At 44.8% G+C, this 25,082-nt stretch overlaps 1 protein-coding gene and 1 pseudogene across 1 annotated transcript in view; one reads left to right on the top strand and one right to left on the bottom strand.

The window, feature by feature from the left end:
- SYT16 (synaptotagmin 16) overlaps positions 1–25,082 on the top strand; it is a 131,672-nt gene that overhangs the window by 29,355 nt on the left and 77,235 nt on the right. The gene's annotated exons all lie outside the window — the stretch shown is intronic.
- LOC133378634 (U2 spliceosomal RNA) lies at positions 11,105–11,213 on the bottom strand (annotated as a pseudogene).

Below are 25,082 nucleotides of genomic sequence, written 5' to 3'. Positions count from 1 at the left end.
CTGGTGCCCTCCAGACATTTTGGACATCTCCCATCAGCCCCCATCCAGCAAGACACCTGGAGGGTACCAGTTTGGGGAAAAGCTGGAGTAGGCAGTACCTTTTTTCCCCTAGTTGTGTTTTTCAGATTGTAAGCCTGTCTTGTTTGCTGTTTTATTAATATCATGTAAGCCACTCTGGGAGTCTTTTTGGCTGGGGTAAAAATGGTTATAAATAAATAAATAAACCACCTCTCCTGATTCAGATGGAATAGAGAGATAGAGCTGGCTGTCATCTGCATACTGATGGCACCTAGCTTCAGATCTACTGATGACAGCTCCCAGTGGCTTCATATAGATGTTGAACAGCACAGGGAACAAGATTGTATCCTGTGGAACGGCACAGGATAATTCCCATGGTCCTGAACCGTACCCTGTCATAACTACTTTTTGGAAGTGGCTCTGGAGGTATGAGCGGAGCCACTGAAGCACAGTGTCCCCAGTCCCCACCTCCACGAGATGCTCCAGAAGGATTCCGTGGTCAGTAGTATAAAAAGCTACTGATCAAGGCGAACAAGCCTTGGGTTGCATTCTCCCTTTCTCTCTCCTGACAGATGTCCTCAGCCAGGGCGACCAAAGCCGTTTGAGCTGAAGAAACTTGGGACAGCTCTTTGAAAGTTTGGACTAAAACCCAGAGCAGATTCCAACGCCCCACTGGCATGGAATTTAATTATCTCCGCAGCAGGGTTTGGGATGGGACTGTAGCTCAGTGGTGAAACATCTGCTTTGCATGCGGAAGGTCCCGAGTTCAATCCCTACCATCTCCAGGTAGGGCTGGGAGAGACTCCCTGCCTGAAACCATGGAGAGCCACTGTCGGTCAGTGCAGTGAACTAGATGGACCAAGGATCTGACTTGGCGTAAGGCAGCTTCCTGTGTGCCCCAGGATCCTTTTGAAAGATATGGATGACGGAGGCAGTTGTAGGCAGCCTACTTGTGTTGGGGAAACCAGTTAGGCCAGTTTCTGTGCCATCTCTCTGGCTAACATTCCTTGGGCGATTATCGCATGTTTACAGACCCGGGTCCGTTTCCTCCTTTCCCTGGGACAGTGCAGCGAATGAGAGAGAAATCGCCACTCCCTGTTGTAAACCTTCTGGCATAGAACTTTTGCTTCTTGCATCCAGTTCACTTTAAATCCCTAAGAGCTCCCCACCTCCCCAGCCACCCAAATCCAAGTTAGGAACCTGTCGCAGAAGTGAGAACCTGGGATCTTGTTGCGAGTTACAGCATTCACAAAATCTGTCACCTGCAAATGACAGGGAGAAACACCTGGGACAATTATTATTTTTTTGATGCAGTTTTGTTTCTCGTTGTGACTTCGGGTTTACTACTTGGCAGAAGGGAAACGACGTAAGTCCTTTTGCTACACGTTTCTTCTCTACGAATGGCATGAACAGAAGGCGACTTTCCTGGGCACTGTTTGTGTGTGCGTGTGAGTTCTGTTGCAACAAATCTTCTGTTTCAAAGGCTTTCTGCACTGCGCTAGGTCAGAATATTATACTAAGGTTTGCTGTAGACTCTGCTGCAATTTGTGTGAGGAGGGACAGCCTGCCCCCCCCCCCGGTCCTCTTACTTCCTGCATTCCACTCCCCAGTTCTCTCATGTAAAATCTCATCCCTTATTAAAGAGGTCCAGGCATCCGTTTCACTGTTCTAAATTGAAACCTCACATTGCTTCTTTTCCTGGCCACCGCCGCTCCTTGGCCGCTGGAGCCTTTGTTTTTGAAGTTTGGTTTTTCCTGACGGGGACACAGAGTAAAAGTATGATTATATGCACACACGCATTATTTCACACACTTTTGTCAGTTGTGCCTGCGTGACCTGCTCTTTGATCTTCTCCCTCCTGCCCACCCCTGGGTCAGCTGTCATTGTGTGACCATTGGTTCCTCCTCTCTTCCTCCGCTGGCTGGTGCAGTGTCCCTAGGGTAGTGGCATCTTGCCCAACTCCAGAAGCACTGCATAGGAGGACTGTTATTTAGCTGCGTTCAGATATCATCATTACAATTATTATTATTATTTAGATGGTTTGCCTGCACTTCACCCAAAGGTCCCAGGGCAGTTTTAAAATACATCATTACAAACAGTGAAAAAACAAACAGAAAATCACATCACAAAAAACAGCATAGGTCCTGAAAACATACACCTCGGGGGTCAAAGGCCAGGGTAAAGAGGTGCACCTTCAACATTTGCCTGAAACCGTACAGTGAAGTTGCCAGATGAACCTCTGTAAGGAGGGAGTTCCACAGTTGAGGGGCTGCTCTCTTCTGGGTCAGTAACCCCCCCGAGCTTCCGAGGGTGGTGGAACTACCAAAAGGGCCCCTTCTGCTTATCTCAACACCTGAAAGGGTCTGTAGGGAAGGAGGTTGTCTTTCAGATATTTGGGACCTAAGTTATTTAGCGCTTTAAACGCTAACGTGAGCACTTTGGGCCTGGAAACTAATTGGCAGCATATTGCTAAAATGGAAATGGACTGCCTTCAAGTTGATCCCGACTTATGGCTACCCTATGAATAGGGTAAGTGGTATTCAGAGGGGGTTTACCATTGCCTCCCTCTGAGGCTAGTCCTCCCCAGCTGGCTAGGGCCTGTGCAGCTTGCCACAGCTGCACAAGCCCGACCCCGACCCTTCCTTGTCTGCAACTGCCAGCTGGGGGGCAACTGGGCTCCTTGGGACTATGCAGCTTGCCCACTGCTGCACAGGTGGCAGGGCACGTAACCTCTGAGCCACTCCCTGTGGGGGTGATCTTTAGCTGGCCCTTGACACCCAGGAGACACAGGCGGGGGATTTGAACTCACAGACTCTGGACTCCCATCCAGGCTCTCCTCCCCAGGGGTCGGCAATTTCTTTTGAGGCCACAGGTACATTTGCAAACTAGAGAAAATGTTGTGGGCACCACACAAACAACACAACCTATTCTGTTTGTTACAATAGGACACTTTTTTCAGGGCTAATTTCAGAGGGGAAGAGGGTTTGAGGAAGGGGAATTTCCAGAGAAGGCCTCTGTGAGCACGTGGACATTTGTGGGTGCCATGTTGGAAGCCCCCTGGTTTAGCACCCTGAGAATGAGCTTCGCCTCTCTTTGAGCTCATGTGTTCATTTTTTTATTTAACAAAATTTGATGTGCTTTAATCTTTTTAGTCTGTTGCTGTTTTAATTGTTTTAAAATGTTTCAATTACAAGTTTTTAATTGTTTTTCTTGATAATGTTTTTGTAAACGGCTTCAAGGTTTTCTACAATCAAGTGGTATATCAATTTCATTAATTTTTTTATATATCATTTGAGTGTAATAAAATCTCTAAGCAGTTTACCAAAAGCAAAAAATAATTAAAACATTAAAAATATCAATAAAAGACAGTTAAAAATAGGCATTTAAAAACATTCACTAGATAATTAAGATCAACAGTAAGCTAAAAGGAGATTAAATCATATATTGACATCGAGGCACAAAAAGAGTATAGTTGAAACTCCTGCCTGATGTCAACAGGCAGGCAGTTCTAAAGTGTAAGTTCTGTGTGTCCCTGCTTTGCCTTGCTTCTGGTGTAGGGGTGAGGAGATCAGAAGCTTCTGCTTTTGTACATCAGTCCAAACTGCATACAAAAATTGGTTTATTAAGAGGAATTCACACTAAAATGCTGAAGAATTTTCCTGAAGATTAAAAAAAATAGCAAACTACTACAGAACTGAATTTAAGATTGGAAAAATGAGGAACTGAGAAAACTGAAATTGACAGAGCTTTCTGTCCCTAATATGGACTGCCTTTTACTGTGCTATCTAATTTGTATTTTGTTATGGTCCCTGCTTCAGAAGCTTACTCTCCAGTTAGTGGAAGGTGATGGATACGGTGAAGGGCCCCCTAAGCTAGCACTCTTGTCCCCAAAGGTCCCCCTGCCCTGTGTTTCCTTATCCCAGATTATGAATGTCTGAAAAGAGCTTTTTGTTATGGGTTTAATTTTTTTTTTACTTTCACTGAAGGCTGCATAATTCATTCCTTACATTTTTCGTATGTGGAGTTACTAATGAAGAGGATTTATTAAACATATGACTTTCCTTTTCTGGCAACTGCACTCCTCAAATGGGGCATTGCTATGAGTATTGCATGCCCTGGAGGTGTGCTTAGTATGAACTAGAGACAGGGCTTTTAGTGTTGCAACTCCAGCCGTTTGGAATCAGTTACCAATTGAAATTGCTAGAGTATCTAACCTCTTGATATTTAGGCAGCTATTGAAGACATTTTAATTTATGAAGTGCGACCCAGTCATTTTATGGAATAATAATTGTAAAATCATTTTATTTCTTTTAGTTTACTGAGTTTGTAATCTTGTGTGTTGTGTCTTTATTTTACTGTATACTGCTTTGTAACTCTAGGTTGTGAATCAGTTTATAATTCTGCAAATAAATATTAGAATCATAGAATAGTAGAGTTGGAAGGGGCCTATAAGGCCATCGAGTCCAACCCCCTGCACAATGCAGGAATCCAAATCAAAGCATTCCCAACAGATAGCTGTCCAGCTGCCTCTTGAATGCCTCCAGTGTCGGAGAGCCCACTACCTCTCTAGGTAATTGGTTCCATTGTCATATGGCTCTAACAGTTAGGAAGTTTTTCCTTATGTCCAGTTGAAATCTGGCTTTTTCCAACTTGAGCCCATTATTCCATGTCCTGCTCTCTGGGATGATCGAGAAGAGATCCCGGCCCTCATCTATGTGACAACCTTTCATGTACTTGAAGAGTGCTATCGTATCTCCCCTCAGTCTTCTCTTCTCCAGGCTAAACATGCACAGTTCTTTCAGTCTCTCCTCATAGGGCTTTGTTTTCAGTCCCCTGATCATCTTTGTTGCCCTCCTCTGAACCCGTTCCAGTTTATCTGCATCCTTCTTGAAGTGCGGAGACCAGAACTGGACGCAGTATTCAAGATGAGGCCTAACCAGTGCTGAATAGAGGGGAACTAGTACTTCACGCGATTTGGAAACTATACTTCTGTTAATGCAACCTAATATAGCGTTTGCCTTTTTTGCAGCCACATCACACTGTTGGCTCATATTCAGCTTGTGATCAGCGACAATTCCAAGATCCTCACATGTTGTACTGCTGAGTCAAGTATCTCCCATCTTATAACTGTGTGTTTGGTTTCTTTTTCCTAAGTGTAGAACATTTATCCCTGTTGAATGTCATTCTGTTGTTTTCAGCCCAATGCTCCAGCCTATCAAGGTCCCTTTGAATTTTGTTTCTGTCTTCCACGGTATTAGCTGTGCCCCCCAACTTTGTATCATCTGCAAATTTGATAAGCATGCTTTGCACCTCCTCATTCAACTGAAATTTGCATTCGCAGAACAACTTGCACAAGCAGATTCCTGCTTCCTTCCTGTGCGCCCCACACTACCCCTAAATCTGCCCTGGAGGGTTGGAGGAAGCCCCAGAACAGATTTAGGGGGTGTATGGGGAGGGAAGAGAGGGGAGAATGTTCCATTGCACAAGAATGAATCCTTGCAGCGACAGAACATTCAACTTAACATTACATAGAATACCACCCAAAATAAATAAGGCTCTGTGTGACTTACAATTACAAGAGAACATACAATATCACCAGTACAAATTTACTACACATATAAATTAAACATCACAAATCAACCAGTCAATGACAGTGCCTCTCTGCAAACACAAATCTAGATAAAACACAGAAACTGCATTCAAAACGCAGCAGCCCCAGTAGACAATATTTAAGTCGCCAGCTGAGAAATGATGCTGCGACTGTAAAATACTAAAAATTGTTATTAGCAATTTAAGAATTTGGGGTGGGTGGTGGCGGAGAGAAAAGCCTTTGCCTGGTGCAAAAATTGTTCAGTAAAGCCTGTTTAGTAAATAATTATAAAGACTGGAGTGATCGTTTTATTCTGCTGAGAGAATTCCAGTCAAGTTCAATAAATTGGCCTCAGCACTTGAGGCCAGAGTAACAAGAGAGCAAATACTGTTAACGCATTCTTGAGTTTCATTTCTGTCTGGAATGTGGCTAGGACTAGGGCAGAGGACACCAACTTTTTAGGCCACTGAGCACATTTGGAATTTTGAGAAAGTGCCATAGGCACTAGTCACAAAATGGCTGCCGTGGGGTATTTGGCATAACACAAAATGACCTGAGTGCAAGTGCACTCTCCAGTTTCCAGCAACTGGTATTTGGAAGCATACTGCCTCTGACTGTGGAGGCAGACCGTAGCCATTCTGGCTAGTAGCCTTTGATATCCTCCATGAAGCAGTTGTGTCCAGAATAGGGAATGCACGTTGAGAATTTTGTCGTTCTTGGAATATTTTGTCTGTTTCCTCTCTCGGAACAGGAGATCTTCTGGCAGCAGTTTTTAAGTGGGCACAACCGGAGTAGGTCTCGGGCAGGGCTCTGTTGGGGCGCAAAGGCAGAGAGACCAGCATGCATTGCACGAGGCAACAGAGGGCTTTAACTTTTAAGTAGGCCTGCAGATCTGGTGCTGTTCTAAGAGCGCACATTATTCTCGTAATTTTTTTTCTGTCTGCCTATCCCAAAATAGCGATTAGCTATCCCTGCCAAAAGACAACAACAGCAAAAGCAGCCACAGAACAGGAAGAGTGCCTGCAGGGTGAGCCTTAAGTACATCTTGGCCTACTTCTTCGTTTGACGTAACCGTTGATTTTTACAGCGTGTGCCCTGAAGAGAGACAGATACATAATTGTAGGTCAAGGGGAAGCCAGATCTGCAAGAGGCCCCTGTTTCATCTGGGCACCTGGTCTACGGATGGGAAGTCCTATAACTTTTAAAAGGTCAGGGCTGATTAGACGGGACAGGCTTCTTGGCGGCACATCCTACCTCCCTGGCGTCGTGGAGGTCAGGCAGGTTGCCAAAGAAACGCTCTCATCCTTCAGAGGGAAGGTTTAGTGCCACATCACCAGGAGTCAGTTTGAAGGAGGAGTTTCGAAAGGGGGATGCGGGCCAGATTCTGAATATGGTAAATCACCACAAGGAAGGGCTCAAATGGTAGGGCCAGACTGAGCACAGCTGGCAGGAGAGGGGAGGGAAAAAAGGATCTGAGAATGGAAATCTCTCTGAAGCCTTTCTCTTTTTGGAAGGTGGAAGCTGACGGGCATGTTTTGTGTGGGAGACAAGGCTCTTGTTTTTCTAAATAATAATAACGATGATGATGATGATAAATTTCTATGTATTAGTTGCTTTCCTTGCAAAGCAACCCAAAGTGACTCACAACAGTAAGATTAAAACCAATGATAACAATCCCATTAAAACAAACAGTGCAACCTAAAAGCAGATCAGTACAAATAAAGACAGCTCTTGCAAGACCTGCCACATTAAAAGAGGCTGCCAATACCTAAAGCCCTTCAAATTAAGGGTCAAAATCCCGAGTAAAAAGGAAGGTTTTTGCCTGGTGCCTAAAAATAGCTCATGATGGTGCCAGGCGTACCTCCCTGAGAGAGCACTCCACAAGCTATGGAAGCTGCTTTGAGGTCAGCTGGTGATGAAAAGTGGCATACAAACATACTAAATAAATAAACAAGTGGGGAGCCACCACTGAAAAGGCCTGTCCTTGTGTAGTCACCCTCTGCACCTCCCTCAGAGGGGGCATACGGAGAAGGCCCTCAGATGAAGAATGCAAGGTCCAGGTTGGTTCATGTGGGCAGAGGCAGTCCTTGAGGGTATTGGGGTCCTGAGCCCCATAAGGCTTTATAGGTCAAAGCCAGCAGTTTGAATTGATCCTGAAAACCCATTGGCAGCCAGTGCAGTCATGCCAGAATTGGTGTTATATGTTCCGACTGTGCTGTGCTGGTTAACAGTCTGGCTGCTGAATTCTGCACCAGCTGCCATTTCTGAACAGGCTTCAAAGGTGGTGCTATGTATAATGCATTACAGTAATCCATCCTAGAGGTTACCAGAATGTAGACAAGTTAGGTTGTCCCTGTCTAGGTAGGGGTGCAGCTGGGTCACCATTCGAAGCTGATGAAAGGCACTCTGTGCCACTGAGGCCACTTGAGCCTCAAGCAACAGTAATGGATCCAGAGGTACCCCCATGTTACATACCTGCTTGTTCAGAGGGAGTGTAACCCCATCCAGAGTAGGCTATGCCCCACCCACCCACCCATAACAGCAGCATTGCAAATAAGAGGAGTTGTCAGCCAGTTAAAGATATCTTTATTGACTTAATCATATGAGGTTGGGTTGATAGATCAAATAAATCTGCATAAATTTCCATATTAAAATAGTTCTATAGTGGGGGGAGCCATACTTTACCTCTCTGATAGGAGGGAGTGCCCTTCTCTAATACAGCACTTGTCATTTGCAGTTTGCTTAAGACCTTGCATTAAAAGTAGTTTTTAAAAATCTGTTGCCTGAATAATCAAGGGCCCCTGTCCAGTCTGTCTTAATGTTCTTAACTGATGGATCAAGCTAATTGATTTTTTAAAAAAATTCTGCCCTACAGATAAATCCACATATGTTACTACCTCCATAAGTATGGACCTGCTCAAGTAATCTCCCTTCCGCACGGCAATAATCACTATCCTGATGTGGGGCCAACCTAAATCTCTCTCTGTATGACTGAGGTTGTGACATCAAAGTCTCACTTGAGATCTACAAGGATTTATTCACTAATAGGCAAAAAACCCTTGTGGGTTAAATACGTACCTATAGCTAACAGATATTTCTATCAAACTTTAAAAAGCAGGAAAATTGGGCAGCTATAGTGAATGCATCAGGGGAGCAGGAGACGTGACCTCCTCTGAGATATTGTACTGCCCTACAAATTTGTAAAAATGCAACAAAATGTGGTTTGATCTTTCACAGTCCAATCCACTTCCTGTGTAGTTTGGAAGAATTTGGTAACGTGCCATCCCCAGAAGAGGGGCTGACTGTTAAACCATTCTGGCCATTGGAGTTTTGTCAGGGGAACAGGAGTCTCCTAACAACTCTCAGCACCCTTCACAAACTACACTTCCCAGGGGGAAGCCATGACTATTTAAAGTGGAATAAATGTAGCGTGGGTCTTTCCCCCTGATTAGCCAAACCAAACCTCTGTGAGTTTGGCTTTTAGAACAGTGACAGTTTCTTACTGTGCTATCATAGACTCCAGTGTTAAATTTCTTAAATTAATTAAAAATCAGCCATGCATTTTTAAAACTTTGAAATTGCAGACAAAGAAGGGTAAGAGTATGGGGCAAGGTCAGTAATAGAATTACAGGTACTTTGTGAACATGGCTGATTTTTAATTAATTTCAACAAATTATGAGATGACTGACCGAAAAAAGTCCAACAGTGGTCTGGATTTTCTCTCTCGTTTTACACTTTGAACTCAAGATTCTCTGTGAGTGTTTTGAGTAGTGCTATGAAAACTTAGAGGATTGTTAAGCAAGTGTTTCTGAGTTCAGGATTATAAGTTTTGTAAGATTTTGTTTTGAAATGAGCTTATGGGAAGCAGCAGAATGGTATGGGGGTGTTTTCAATTTAACATGGTGGAATGTGAGAAATCCATGCTGTATAATGAAAACAAGAGGGACTTGTGTTTCCAGTGTCCTTGTTTTGAGAAGGGTTGTGGCACAGTGGTATAGCACAGCCTTTCCCAACTTTTGGGTTGCTGGATGTTCCTGGACTACAGTTCCCATAATTCCTGACCATTGTCCACGCCAGCTGGGGTTGATGGGAATTTTAGTCCTGCAACATCTGGGGACCGAAAGGTTGTGAAAGGCTGGCATAGCACATGCTTTGCATGGAAAAGGTTGCAGGTTTAATCCCTGGCATCTTCAGGTGGGGCTGGGAGAAACCCTTACCTGAAATATCCTGGAGAGTTGCTGCCAGTCAGTGTAGACAATACCAAGCTGGACAGATCAGTGGTCTCACCCAGTATAACACAGCTTCCCATGTATCTTCGAAAGGCCAAAGCTGCTGTAAGATGGCTAGAGGGTATGATTTCTAGGTAGCATTAAGCCCCAACACATTTTAATAATAAAGCACTCCTTATGGAAGGGATGGGAATGTCCAGTCTATGGGCCACAACAAGCCCGGGAGGGTTCCTAATTTAGCCTGCAAGGCCACTTTCCCCAAGTATGGGGCAGGTAAAGACGCAGCTGCAAAGAAACAATTGGGAGCCTTAAAGCGCCCTGCCAATTGTTCTTTGGCAAGTGGGGTTTGCATTTGGTGTCTTTTTAAGTTTGGCACCCAGTGCAAGCCTCACTGGGATTAGCTGCACCTGGGAGCACCTGGTTGGGAGCTCCTGAGTGTAGCCAGTCCCTGCTGAAAGCAGCCCGTTGACAGTCGATGCCGCAAGTCCCGCTTTTGGTGGGAATTTTCCATCGCAAGTGCAGCTTCAATTTTTCCTTTGCGGGGACTTCTTGAACTGGAGCCAAGATGCAAAGAAAGAATTGGGAACACGTTTACAGTGCGCTCCTGATTCTTTCCTTTGAAGTTGTGTCAGCTGAAGTTGTGGTGTCATTAGGTGATTGAATGGTGGGGGGCCCCACCTACCTGTCAAAGTGGCCTTTATGGGGGGAGGGAGAGTGCAGGATCCGGCCCCTATAGGGACATTGATCATTTTCATTCTGCTTAGTCGAACACTCACTTTTCTGTCATCCAACTGTTCCTCTTGCTAACCTGATTAGCAGTTAAAATGCCATTTGTAGGTTCCTTTTGTTACCTACTGATTTATATACTGCTTACGAGCATAGAATCAATTATAAAATCCATACATAATTAAAATACACGGTAAAACAATTCAATCAAAACATTGAAAACACCCTTGTTTAAAACGTATAATAAAACAAGCCTATTAAAAAGCGTAACAGTTACACAGTTAAAAAGGCAATTAAAACATTTGGATCAAGAAGTTTAGGTTCAGAGGAATGCCTGCCTAAACAGATGTGTTTCCAAGAGCCAGCAGAATGCCACTATCAATGAGGCCTCTCGTATTTCAGTGGCATTCCACAACGCTGGTGATACCACTGAAAAGCCTGCCTCTGATAATCAGGCTGTTGCAAAACAAGCCAGGTTCCATTTGCTGATCTTTGTGTCCTTACCAGGCAGTGGAGGGGGAAATGTTTTTTTCAAGCAACCAGAGTTTTTTGGGACTTTATATTATTATTAATTTTCTACCCAAAGAACAGAACATGTTAAAACATCTCAAGAACTACACTTGATCTTAGCCAAAAGGCCGAGAAGCGAACAAAACATCTTAAAAAATAATTTAAAATTAAAACATCTTAACAACATCTTTTAAAAAATCTTTAAAAACATCTTAAAAAGCAATTCCAAAACAGACAGAAACTGCGATAGGGTCTCTACTTGAAAGAGGAAGGTCTTCAGTAGGCACTGAAAAGTTAATATTTAAGGGGAGGGAAAATGTAAATAGTAGGATGTTAAAACCAGCTCAGTGGCTAATAGGCAGCCAGTGTACATCCCTTAGTGTGATGTGATGTGTGCCCAATAAGAACCACCATTCACCATTTGGGTCATGGCATTTTGCATCAGCTGCATGGGAAGCCCCATGTAGAATGCATAGTAGTTGTTGTCATGTGCCTTCAAGTTGATTACGATTTATGGCGACCCTATGAATTGACAACCTCCAAAAGCTCTCCTGCAACACCACATTTCAAATGAGTTGATTTTTCTCTTACCTGCTTTTTTCACTGTCCAGCTTTCACATCCATATATAGAGATTGGGAATACCATGGTCTGAATGATCCTGACTTTGGTGTTCAGTCATTCTACAATTTTCTTGACATTGAACTTGTCAAGGATTATCAATACCTTGCCACAGTCATTATCCAAAATGGAGACAATAGTCAAGAAATCAGAAGAAGGCTAGGACTGGGGAGGGCAGCTGTGAGAGAACTAGAAAAGGTCCTCAAATGCAAAGATGTATCACTGCATTACAGTAGTCCAAATGTGAAGTTACCAAGGCATGTGTCACAGTGGCCTAATTATCCCTGTCCAAGAAGGGGCATAGTTGATGCGCCAGCTAAAGCTGGTGAAAGGTGCTCTTTGCCACAGAGACCACCTGGGCCCCTTTGAATAAAGATGGTTCCAAGAGCACCCCTAAGCAATGTACCTGTTTCTCGAGAGGGAGTGCAGACCCATTCAGAACAGACAAACTCCACAGTTCTTGAACCTGGGAACCACATACCCACAGCTTCATTGTCTTATCAGGATTCTGTTTTAGTCTGTTGTCCCTTTCCACTCCACCTCTGCATCCTGGCACTGCTGTGTTTTGCCCATTGGCAGGGGTGTAGCCATTTAGGGTCTCGGGGGGTCTTAGACCCTTTACATTTTTTGGGAGCAGGGTCCCTATGTCTCCAGCACTCTGTGAGCCAATCAGCATGAAAGGGGTGCGCTTGCTACTGAGAAGAGTGTTTTAACATGCTTCCTTGACCTTTCCTGCTGATTGGAGCCAATCAGAGTGAAAGGTGAGTCAACCACTGAGAAGACTCTTCTCAGTAGCTAACATTCTCCACTTTCATGCTTAGGGCCTCCCAGGGATGTCTGTTGTAGGAAAAGGCATTAACAAGGATCACATTTTCAACTCAGCAGTGAAAAAAGGGGGCATGGCACGGCTGTGACTTGCTGTCATAAAAGGACCCTGCACTTCTGAATTTGGCACTACACTACTGCCCAAGGGGGCCTTAAAACCTTGCAGATGTAGTCCCTATTTCTAGGAGAGTGGAAGTGGAGGACTAGGAAGAGAAGAAAGACGTGCATAGACACAATTTACTCCAGAATTCACTCAAAATACTGTTAGTGTTATATTTCTTCAATTAAAAATTCAGCGGAACAAAAAAAATCCAAGCTATGTATACTTTTGGTTCCTCCTGCACCCTCTGAAAGTACAAAGCTGATGTTAGAAATTCTTTTGGGTTATAAAATTCATCTCTGGATCTTCCTCTCTTTGGAGTAAAAGCAATGTGTAGCTATTCCTCCAATCTCTGATTTAAGGGCCTATCTGTAGAAATATTGGGAGGAGTAAGAACTTCATTTCATTTCTCTCTTTCTTTTTGAAGATGACTGCAGATGGGCTGCATCCTAGCAGTGATGTAAGCCATCTTCATTAACTCAAAAGATTGCATCAGTATGTTGCCGTAGAAACAACGATGCTGCATTCACAAATTCCAGAATGTTATTTAATAAGGCTGAAGTTGGCTCTATCCGAGGGTGCAGCTTGCGATCTAAATTTCAAGGAGAAGAGAATGAAGAGGGAATGGAGGGATGGGAGAGGCAGAGGTAACCAGATACGAATGTTTGTGATAGGCTGGTGCAGTGAAAACAACTAAAGTCACCTGCTGTCCCTATTTCACAGGAGAGATTCAAGTGCATACTGCAAATATCAGTTTGTGCTCTGTTTCCCTAGTGCAACAAATCCTTTAAAAAGAAAAGACAGGGTTTTTGCAGTTAGGGATGTGAGGGAGAAATGCTTTAAAATGTGTAAGATGAATGAATGATTAACATGAAGAGATACAACCACTGCACAAGCAAATCAGGATCAGTGCAGGATGAATGCTCGTTGCCATTTTACCTCCCCACAAACAAATTGAACGGATGCTCAGTTAAGACTGAGCCGAGTCGTAACCTCCGTGTAAGCTCTATGCGAGCAAACCAGGATGAATGCTCAATAAGCAATAAAATGCTATATTAGGCTGCATTAACAGAAGTATAGTTTCCAAATCGCATGAAGTGTTGGTTCCCCTCTATTCAGCACTGGTTAGGCCTCATCTTAAGTACTGTGTCCAGTTCTGGACACTGCACTTTAAGAAGGATGCAGACAAACTGGAACAGGTTCAGAGGAGGGCAACGAGGATGATCAGGGGACTGGAAACAAAGCCTTATGAGGAGAGACTGAAAGAACATATTTAGCCTGGAGAAGAGAAGACTGAGAGGAGATATGATAGCACTCTTCAAGTAATTGAAAGGATGCCACACAGAGGAGGGCCGGGATCTCTTCTCGATTGTCCCAGAATACAGGACACAGAATAATGGGCCAGAGTTTGGCTGAGCATCAGGAGAAACTTCCTAACTGTTAGAACGGTGCAGCAATGGAACCAATGACCTAGGAAGGTGGTGGCCTCTCCAATACTGGAGGCCTTCAAGAGGCAGCTGTAGGGGATACTTTAAGCTGGATTCCTGCATTGAGCAGGGGGTTGGACTTGATGGCCTTAGAGGCCCCTTCCAACTCTGCTATTCTATGAAAACAAACAATTGAACATTCCTTTATAATGGTTCGGCAGGACACATCTCTCTCTTTTTTTCAGATGTCTTTTGAAAACAATATAGTTTTTGCAATCTGAATTTTCTCTTTTTAAACAATTTGTATTTTTTAATGTTTTTAAGAATGTTTTTGTGGTTGTTTTTGCTGATTTTATTTAATTTTATGTTTTATACTACCTTGATATATTCTTATGAAAGCACAGATTATAAATATGTAAAAAAATAAATACTATAGAAATGGATTGCACCACTTCTTTATGTGACTATCATGGACAGACTGGATGAAGAGAGCCTTGCCTAAAAATACTCTTAACAGACACACATTTTTCCTACCAAGTCTCTGAAAAAGTTCTCTCCTCATTGGGAGGAGCTCAGAGGGTCTTGTGACACTTAAAAGGCAACATATAAGCTTTTGTGGTCTAGAGCCCATTTTGTGTGATACATGAAATGTTACTTTTAGTTTGCAGGGTGTGATGTGTGTCATATTCTTCCTCTCATTCTCTCACTGTCTGTATAAGAGAGAGAGAGAGAGAGAGAGAGAGAGAAAGAGAGAGAGAGAGAGGCACCAAAGGGCCATACAATGTCATGCTCCAGTGGTTGGTTGCAGAGCTCATATCAGTACAAGGTAAAACGGGCCATTCGCATCACACCAGCAAAAGGTGGCAAGAACACAATCCAACTAGCTGAACGCTTGTAGTGTTAACCCCCCTCCCCCATTGTGTAGAATGCGAGCAAATGCAAAGCAATGTACTTAGGCTTCGCTAGGGGTGATGTAAATTGCATTTTAACTGGTGGAGACTTCCCATGAAAAGCAAACAACAGCTTCAGAGAGGCAATTTTTGCTGGGACCATGGCAGGTAGAGAAAGAGAGGGAGAGTCAAAGTCGTCCTCCCTGTGATCCTGAGGCTGATCAGGTTTCCTTGTGGCTGCTATTACTTCACAAAAGCATTACGACTTATGGCGACCCTATGAATCAGCGACCTCCAACAGCATCTGCTATAAACCACCCTGTTCATATCTTGTAAGTTCAGGTCTGTGGCATCCTTTATGGAATCAATCCATCTCTTGTTTGGCTTTCCTCTTTTTCTACTCCCTTCTGTTTTTCCAACCATTATTGTCTTTTCTAGTGAATCATGTCTCCTCATTATGTGTCCCAAGTATGATAACCTCAGTTTCATCATTTTAGCTTCTAGTGATAGTTCTGGTTTAATTTGTTCTAGCACCCAATTATTTGTCTTTTTCGCAGCCCATGGTATGCACAAAACTCTCCACCACATTTCAAATGAGTTTATTTGAAAAGCGTATCCGCTTTTTTCACTGTCCAACTTTCACATCCATACATAGAGATTGGGAATGTCTGAATGATCCTGACTTTGGTGTTCAGTGATACATCTTTGCATTTGAGGACCTTTTCTAGTTTGATTACATTCACACTATTAATGTTGCACAATTAATGTCTCATCTCATTTGGCTTTTGTGTGGTCAACAAGGAGGAAAACTGTGTGTTTCCCTGTGGCATGTAGGGAAAGGGCTGTAGCTCAGTGTTAGAGCATCTTAAGGCTGGCAGAGCAACTGCTTTGCATGTAGAATGTCCTAGGTTCACTCCCCGATGTCTCCAAGTAGAGCTGGGAGAGACTCCCTGTCTGAAACCCTGGAGAGCTGCTGCCAGTCAGTGTATGCAGTACTGAGCTAAATGGACAGTTGGTCTGACTATCAGGTCAGAGTACTCTGTATTGCCCCCAACCAATGCTGATTACTCTTAATTTGATAACCAATTGAAAAGAAAAGAAAAGAAAAGAAAATAGAGGCAAAAGTCTGCTTTCAAGTATAAGGCTAACGTTGGGAGTACATTTCTGTTTTCTGGTTATTTGCCTGGAAGGAACGAAGCGCTTGTCAATGCAGAGCAAGATATTGTTCCAGGATGGGAACAGGCTGTGTTTGTAAGACTTCCTCATGATTAGAGAAAAGTTGACTATCTGCAGTTCCTCCAGCCCTGGATGTCAGCTGCAGGATGGGAGGACTCTGATGATGACAGAAGAGCAGCTTTAGGTGGTTTTTGCCAAATGTGCTGGTGTGGCAGGCAAGGAGTCTCTGCCTTTCAGGGAAAGGAGAGAATGTCAGTTTAGTAGTTCAAAACCTAATCAATTTGTTAAGTCGGTTTAGATTTAGCTGTGTGTCACACTTCTGAAACTCATTTCTCTGGGATTTCAGGCATCGGTCAGGCTGGCCTTGAGCATGCTGGTTTAGGAAGTTCAATGTTGGAAGTAAAGCACCAATGCTTGTAACAATTAACCTGAACCTATGTATGTGTGTGTGTGTATAGACAGGCAACCTATCCTTCCCTCAGATTCCTTTTTAAAAATAACCACTTGTTGATATGCAGATTGTTTTTATTAGGCTTTACTTCCTACCTCTTCTTTTTTAGCCAGTGTGTGCTATTAATGGCTACTAGTTATGTTGGCAGTGTATTGCCTTCATTGTCTGAGGCAGGATGCCTCTGAATACCAGTTTCTGGGAATCGCAGGTAAGGGGCGTGCTGTTGCACTCATGTTCTGCTTGCGGGTTTCCCTTAGGCATCTGGTTGGCCACTGCGAGAGCAGGACGCTGGATGAAATGGGGCATTGGCCTGGTCCAGAAAGACTCTTCTTATTTTCAGTAGCAAACAAGACAGTCCCTGCCGTCAGGGTTATAATCCAAAAGACATGGCACAAAAGCAAGAAAAAAAGAGGAGGAGGGAAGACATCATGAAAAAACTTATTCCCTTTTATGCAGTGTGGTCAGAACTCTTTACATGCACTTCAGATATGCACTGGGACAACTGTTGGAGGCTGTGGTGCCAGTGCTGGTATGAATTTGTGGGAAGATGCCATGGCCTAGCAAGGGTGCCTGTTTTGAGATTTAAAAATCTTTGGGAACCGCCTGTTTCTCTGCAATGTATTCAATGTAATACTATGGCAAATGTTCCGCTAGCAGAAGGATTTCTCTTTGCGCAATGGAACATTCTCTCCCTCCCCCTGCATGCCCCCTAAATCTATTCAGTCCGAGCACTGGGGGAGGATGGGTGGGACAGTCCTCTTGCACAAGCAGAAATCCTTGCACTCACAGAGTTATTTAATTGAAGGCCAACCTTGGTATGCAAAGGCCTGGGCGGGGTGGATTTCTAGACCACGTGTGGCATACAATAGCACGGTCCATGTTCAGTCTAGCAGAGCTTATTTCTTTGAGTGGGAATTACAGCCCACTCCCACCCAAGGCTGACACCATGTTCTCTTCTGTGCCATTTTTGGTGACTGATGATAAGGGGCACCTTTTGGAAGGCAGAGGAGTAGTTACTCAATCGTTCTGTCCCCGCAGCATACAAAGCGATTGCAATAATTCAGTCTCTGGCTTGTTTGAAATAGATAATCAACATAGAGCTGCTGTCCTGCGAAAACACACACATTTTATTTCTGGAGTGTTTGCACATTGCGTGCGCCTCACACATGAATAAAAGCGCCACCTGTTTGGGGCTGATAACTGTGGCTCATGATGCGCGCATCCGTCGCTCTCTGCAACAGCAAGCCACTTTGTAAAGAAGTGGCTCCAGCAGCTCTGACGTGACCCACATTTTGTTAAAACAGCTGCGTGCTGTTCAGTTTGCTTTAATAAGCCTCCGCTGGAGCTTTTCTGAGTTTGCACAGGAGCCAGTTCCTTCTGCCTGTCACGCTGTAAAGATAAGCTTGAAAGTGTGACATCATCAGCACTGGGTGAAAAGCCATGAGTTGGAGAGAGGGGGGTGGGAGCTGGGGTTCTAGCAATCTGTCCGCCGGCACCTGGTGACTCCATGTCAGTGGGGCAGTAGAATCCGCTATGGGTTTTAGTCTGAACTTTCAAGGAGCTGTCCAAGGTGCACTCTCTCCTTTTTAACTGATTCAAATGCCTGCTTCAGGAGTGCAGGGAGCAGTGGGTTAATTCCACATCATTTGCTCTATTAATTTTTTTAGATAATATATATACCACCGTTTGCACAAGTCACAGGGTAGTATAGATAAAAATAAACAGACATATAGATTTGATGGATTGATTCCATAAAGGAAGCCACAGACCTGAACTTACAAGATCTGAACAGGGTGGTTCATGACAGATGCTCTTGGCGGTCGCTGATTCATAGGGTCGCCATAAGTCGTAGTCGACTTGGAGGCACATAACAACAACAACAATACATTTGAAAGAATCCATAAAATTGCACAATCCTTAAAAGCACATAACAAATCAATAAAGAATAATTACTAATAGCGGCAGCAGCAGTCTGGCCCCTCCTCCTCCAAATGCCCTACAAGAAAGGTGCATCCTAAGTAGCTGCCTGAAATGATGAAGAGATGGGGCGAGACACACCTCAGTTGGGAGGGAGTGCCACATGCAGGGAGCTACCACTGAAAAGGCCCTTTGCCAGGGCCCCATACCACGTACTCATATTGAGGAGGGACCATGGGAGAGCCTCATATGCTGATCTCACAGCATGGGGCAGGTCAATATTGTACAACTGACGTGTTCAGTCTTGTTCCTTATTCAAGCGTCAACCAGCCAGTTATTGCGCAGAGCTATTTCTCGGCTTGTTCCAGATGTGAACAATGCTCCCTTTTTCATAGAGAGCTAGGCTAGGCCTCAGATTTGTTGTCCTTTCAAGCATTAACTAGCTTGCTATTGCTCAGACCTGTTCCAGAGACTAACTTTGAATCAATGTTTTTTGCACTTCGTTTTTCAGAAGCCTAATTGCTGTTTTCAGGACACTCTTTCCCACAGCTGTGAATGTGTTTTTCTTTTCTTTTCTTTTCAGGAAGTGAAAATAACAAAATATTCACTGCAGCCCTGTCCCAAAGCACTTATCCTAGAGCTGTAGGCTAGTGATAAAGCATCTGCAGAAGGTCCCAGGTCCCTGTCATCTCCAAGTAGGGCTGAGAATGCCCCTGGAGAGCTGCTGCCAGTCAGTGTTGACAGTACTGAGCTAGAGGGACCATTCACCTGACTCTAAATAAGGCAGCATCCTTTGAAGCGCCATACATTTATTACTTCGAATACTGGGATTGCAAGTGGGATTGCACATGTTGTCCCTGCTCCTAATTGCCACATGTTTGCTTTAATGTCCATCTACAGCAGCTGAGGGGAACCTTTGGCCCTCCAGATATTTCTGAACTACAACTTCCAAGCATAGCCAATGGCCAGGGATGATGGGAGTTGTAGTTCAGCAACATCTGGAGGGGTAAAGGTTCCCCACACCTGGCCTAGAGCTTTTGCATGTTTATCTGCCCATGTACTGAAGACTTTCTACCTCACTCTCCAGCCAGTATTCCTGGATAAGTATTTCCAGAAGAGTAGCTGTGTTCATCTTGCGCAGCAAAAGCAACAAAGTGTCTTGCTGCACCATAAAGACTAACATAATGTAATTTGCTAGTATAATATATTGATTAGTTTTTAAGACGCCTACAAGACTCTTTTTGCTGCTTTTCCTGGATAAAGAGGAACATAATAAATGTTACGTACATAATAAAGCTTTCTTGTTTTTGCTGGATGAAAAGCTTCCCTGCCTCACAGAGACAGTTGTAAACCTGTCGGTTTATATGCAGGTGTTAAACGTGAACATCTAGCAGATTGGGGGGGGGGAGAATTGTGCCTGCGAGAGTTAACGTGTTCAGCGTCGCATGTGACTAAGTCCTTATGGGTTTGCCCAGGGTGTCAGGAAGATCGGGGGTTTGCATTTTTGCATGAAGTGGCCACCGTGCCCTAGCTCTCTGAGTGGGCACTAGCCTTCCTTCCAGCCTTTGAATTTCATTCGTTGGTGGGGATCACCCTGGCAGTTGCGTGACAACAGCCCACCAACAAAATCAACTGCAACCAGCTAATCCAGCAGGCATCTGACAGAACTGGGAACAGTGTTACTAGAAATACACAAGACCATCCCAATACCTGTCATACTGGTCACATCTACCCCCCACATCTCACACCCAGGCCAGCCTTCTGCCACTTGCAGACTCTCACTCTAAAGGCATCTGGCAACTTTCTCCTATCATACAGATCACTGCATAAGCTCTCACCTTGCGTAGGAATCACACCTTTGCCTCAGCCCTCCCCACCATCCACCTTCTCAAGATTGGGGAGGGGGGATATATAAGGGGGGTAGTGCCCTTGCCCTTGGCACTCTCCAAGGGATGATCCCCTTTTATGCTACCCCTTTGGTGGAGAGCCTGCTGGCAACAGACTCACTGCCCAAGGGCTGCCTGACCATGTAACCCAGCCAGGAGCTGATGCAAGAGGCTGCAAGACTGAGTGCAGCATCTCTCTGGAGTCAGGGTCAGGCAGGGGGTCTCAGTTCATAGAACACTTACCAGGGACCTCAGCTGTGTCAACAGACAGCAGCCCAGGAGAGCAAGCAAAGCACTCAGATGCTCAAATACCTGCTCCCAGTGTAGGTTTTTTCCAGTTCTCCAGTGCTACAGCTGTTCCCCTCAGCTGTGCAGAGACAACCCAGCAAGTTCCCAAGCTATCTTTCCTGTAGATGTTGGTATGATGGAAAATTCCGATGGAAGAGGGAGCTAGAATGGCTGATGTTCACTTATTCATCCCATGTCCAGAATGCAAATCAATCCACTGAATATGATCGGTATTCTGTCATTTGCAAGCTGCATTATCATACATTCATGTAATTAATTGAGCAAGTTATGTAATTTTGCCACAGCGGACAGTGAAATGAATAAACATTTCGGCAGAAGACGAACTGCGGCGGAACAGAAACCCTGCTGCATGCGGCAAATACAGGGCAGAACAGAAACCGGTGCCTTCTTATATCTCAGAGGAGGCAGTAGGAAAGGTTACCCGGCCATTTGGAGTGCTTCAGCTGTAACAGTAACTACACCAGCAAGGGGAAGGTCAGGGTCCTGAAGACCACAATTTTTTGCTTTGCTACCACGGCCGGCCAATAGTAGTGAAACTCGTGAGTTACAGTATTTGGAGTGGGAGTGGGGCTGGTTGGGGGGAAGGAAGAGAAGGATAGAGGCCAAAAAATACTGAAGCGGAAAGATGGAAGAAAGGAATTGTCCATGGCAGGCAACATCCCCTCTAGGAACGAAGGAAGTTGCCTTGCACTGAGTCAGACAGTTCTGGCCCATCTGACTCACTATTCTCCACTCTGCGGGGTCCTAAACTGTGGTCTGTGGAACACCAGTGTTCCACCAGCTTAATTCAGGGGGTCCACGGCATGCCTGCATTAAATAGCCCTATTGATTTTTAACTGTATTTTATATTGCATTTTATTGCGTTACAATTTGAATTCTATGGAATGCAAGTTGCAGTGCAATAAAATGCAATGTAAAGAATAAAAGAACCCATAGAAATTTATTTATTCATTTATTGGATTTCTTAGTCGCCCATCTGGCTGGCTAACCAGTCACTCTGGGCGATGTACAAAATAAGCAAAACGGCACAAAATGACACATCAATATGATGTTGAAATCTAGCCCACCACAAAGGCCTGCCTGAAGAGCCAGGTCTTCACGGCCCGGCGGAATACAATTTAAAATCATGGAGCGCCTAGCACAGTGCATTACAATGGCTACAGCAGGGAGAAACGTAATTAAGTGGTCTGCCAAGATCCTCAGCAATGTTTAAGTGGTCCATGGGGAAAAACCGTCTCCTCCATGGAGGATAAAGCTATCTGTGGCTAGTAGCCATAATGGCTATGCTCTGCCTTCATGATCGGAGGCAGTATGCTTCCGAATACCAGTTGCTGGAAACCACAGGAGGAGAGAGTGTTCTTCTCCAAAATTTGGGGGTCTCCCAAGCATGTCAGTACCTCCCTCTTGCCCATGGACAGTGCCATCTTGGCTACATAAGGAACCAATATATGGGTCCAAAGAAATACCAGTGGCTGGAAACCACAGGAGGGGAGAGTGCTGTTGAGCTCAGGTCCTGCTTGGGGGCTTCCCAAGGGCATCTGGCTGGTCAGTGTGAGGACAGAAGACTGGACTACATGGACCATTGGCCTTATCCAGCAGGCTCTTCTTATGTTCTTATGGAACTGCTGGTCTGCCCTGACTGGCAGTGGCTTTCTGGTGCGTCAGATGGAAGGATGCAGACAAACTGGGATGGGTTCAGAGGAGGGCAACAAGGATGTTCAGGGGACTGGAAACAAAGCCCTATGAGGAGAGATTGAAAGAACTGGGCTGTTCAGCCTTGAGAAGAGAAGACTGAGGAGATATATGACAGCACTCTTCAAGTACTTGAAAGGTTGCCACACAGAGGAGGTCCAGGATCTCTTCTTGATTGTCCCAGAGTGCAGGATGCTGAATAATGGGCTGAAGTTGCAGGAAGCCAGATTTCAACTGAACATCAGAAAAAACATCGTAACTATTGGAACTATGCAACAATGGAACCAGTGACCTAGGGAGGTGGTGGGCTCTCCGACACTGGAGGCATTCAAGAGGCAGTTGGACAGCCATCTGTCGGGAATGCTTTGATTTGGATTCCTGGATTGAGCAGGGGGTTGGACTTGATGGCCTTATAGGCCCCTTCCAACTCTATGTTCCTATGATTTCTCCCAGCTCTACCTGGAGATGGAACCTGGGACCTTCTGCCTGCAAAGCAGATGCTCTGTCATTGAGCTGCAGCCCTTCCTATCTTCTCCTGCTTCTCATGCTGCAGGCAGAGATGTTGTACATTAAACACTGTGGGGCACACACGTGGGAGGGAATCTTCCCCGCAGGACTGATGGTAATATTGAACAAGTCTGCCGCACGCAGCTTCTCCTCAGAGCTTCTGCCCACACAAGTTCTCTTGGCGTGCAGTCCTGTGTGTGTGTGTTTGCGCGCATGGAAGTACATGCACTGTATAATTAGCCATTGGTTATGAAGGGTGCCATAGGAACCAGCAGGGGAATAATGTGTTGCTCCAAATGTATAATGAAATTCAATTAGCACAAATGGTATAAAACAGGCAGTTTATGGGCTACTGATTGGGTGGTGGTGGGTTTGTAATTGGAAAAGTACTCAGTAATGTGAGCTTCCTCATTATCTGTGCCCCACCTCCCACTCCAAAGCTGAGAGTAGAACTGGAATTACAGAAGTCATTGGTGAGAAGGGCACCGCCTCCCCAAATTAACGATGCACTGAGTGAATCCCTCTCCTCTCGTTGGATGCTGCTGAGGCTGTGAGCGCTCTTTAAAATAATAATATAAAATAAAAGAATAACCGTAACATAATAATAGCAATGAAAAAGAAACCTTTATGATTGTGCTTTGCGCACCCTAGATAGTGCTGTGTCACACCTATCTAGTCCGGCGTCCGGTTTCCCACAGTGGTAAAATCACTATATGGAAATGAATTCATGCACTGTTTCGGAGGGAAGGGACCTTTTTGTCTCTGGGGGGCCAGCCCAGCAACGTATGGGGACCCAAAGGTTGGGACAGGCTGATCTTTATGAAGCCGTTGGGAGTGGTCATGAGGAGATTTGGTTTGAGGTGTCAAAAGTATGCTGATGATATCCAGCTTTGTTGTTCGATAACATTTGAAACAGGAGAGGCCGTGCAACCCAGTGCCTGGACTCTGCGGTGGGCTGGATGAGGGCCAATAAACTGAGTCTGAATCCTAGCAAGTTGGAGACGCTGTGGGTTGGTGATTCCTGAGTTCAGATTATTGGTCAGTTGCCTGCTTTGGATGGAGCCATATTCCCTCTGAAAGAGCAGGTTCGTAGTCTGGGGGTGCTCCTGGATCCATCTTTGTGACTAGAGGCCCAGGTGACCTCAGTGGCTGTGAGGGCCTTTTACCAGCTTCAGCTAGTAAGACAGCTGCGGCAGTTTCTGGTCCAGGATAGCCTGACCACTGTTGTCCACGCACTGGTAACCTCCAGGCTGGATTACTGTAATGCACTCTATGTGGGGCTGCCCTTGAGGTTGGTCTGGAAGCTGCAGCTGGTGCAAAATGTGGTGACAAGACTGCTCACTTGGGCAGGGTATCGCCAACATGTCACCCTGCTGCTGAAAAAATTGCACTGGTTGCTCATTAGCTACCAGGCTAAGTTCAAGGTGCTGTTTTTGGTGTGTAAAGCCTTATGCAGCTTGGGACCAGGATGTCTGAAAGATTGTCTTATCCCTTATATACCCAGTCGATCACTGCACTCGGCAGGTAAGGGCCTCCTGCAGATACCATCTCATCTGGAGGTCTGTTCTGCAGAATACGGGAAACGGACCTTTAGTGTGGCAGCACCTACCCTGTGGAATTCCCTCCCCTTAAATATTAGGTGCCGTGTCTAGTGTCTGAAGACATTCCTTTCAACAAGCCTTTTAAGTAGAGACTTACTGCTTTTTAAGATGTTGATTTTTTTTATTGTTTTGTCATTTGTTGGCTGCCCTGGGCTCCTTCTGGGAGGAAGGATGGAATAGAAATTTCATAAATAAATAAAATAAAAATAGTGGAAACATTTTTGCCCTCTTAAGTTGTATTGAACACCAGGCAGTGTACACATCGGTCAGGCTGCAGTCCTAGCCCCATTTAGGAACATAGGAAACTGCCTTAAACCGTGCCAGACAGTTCGTCCATCTAGCTTATCATTGTCAGCACTGACTGACAGTGGCTCTTTGGGATTTTAGGCAGGGTTCTCTCGCTGCTCTCCCCACAGATTCCGGGGATTGAGCCTGAGATCTTGTGCATGCAAAGTGGATGCTGTACCGTTGAGCTACGGCATTTGCCTGGGAGTAAGCCCCATTAAATTCGATAGGACTTGCCTCTCAGTAGACATGGTAATGATTACACTGTCCAGTTGGGCATAAAGTTGGGTTACCAGGCTATGTTCAAGGCTCTAGTTTTGGTGT

Source organism: Rhineura floridana, chromosome 2 (assembly GCF_030035675.1).
Source record: "Rhineura floridana isolate rRhiFlo1 chromosome 2, rRhiFlo1.hap2, whole genome shotgun sequence".
In the NCBI taxonomy this organism is placed as follows: Eukaryota; Metazoa; Chordata; class Lepidosauria; order Squamata; family Rhineuridae; genus Rhineura; species Rhineura floridana.
This window is presented reverse-complemented; position numbering and strand designations above follow the sequence as displayed.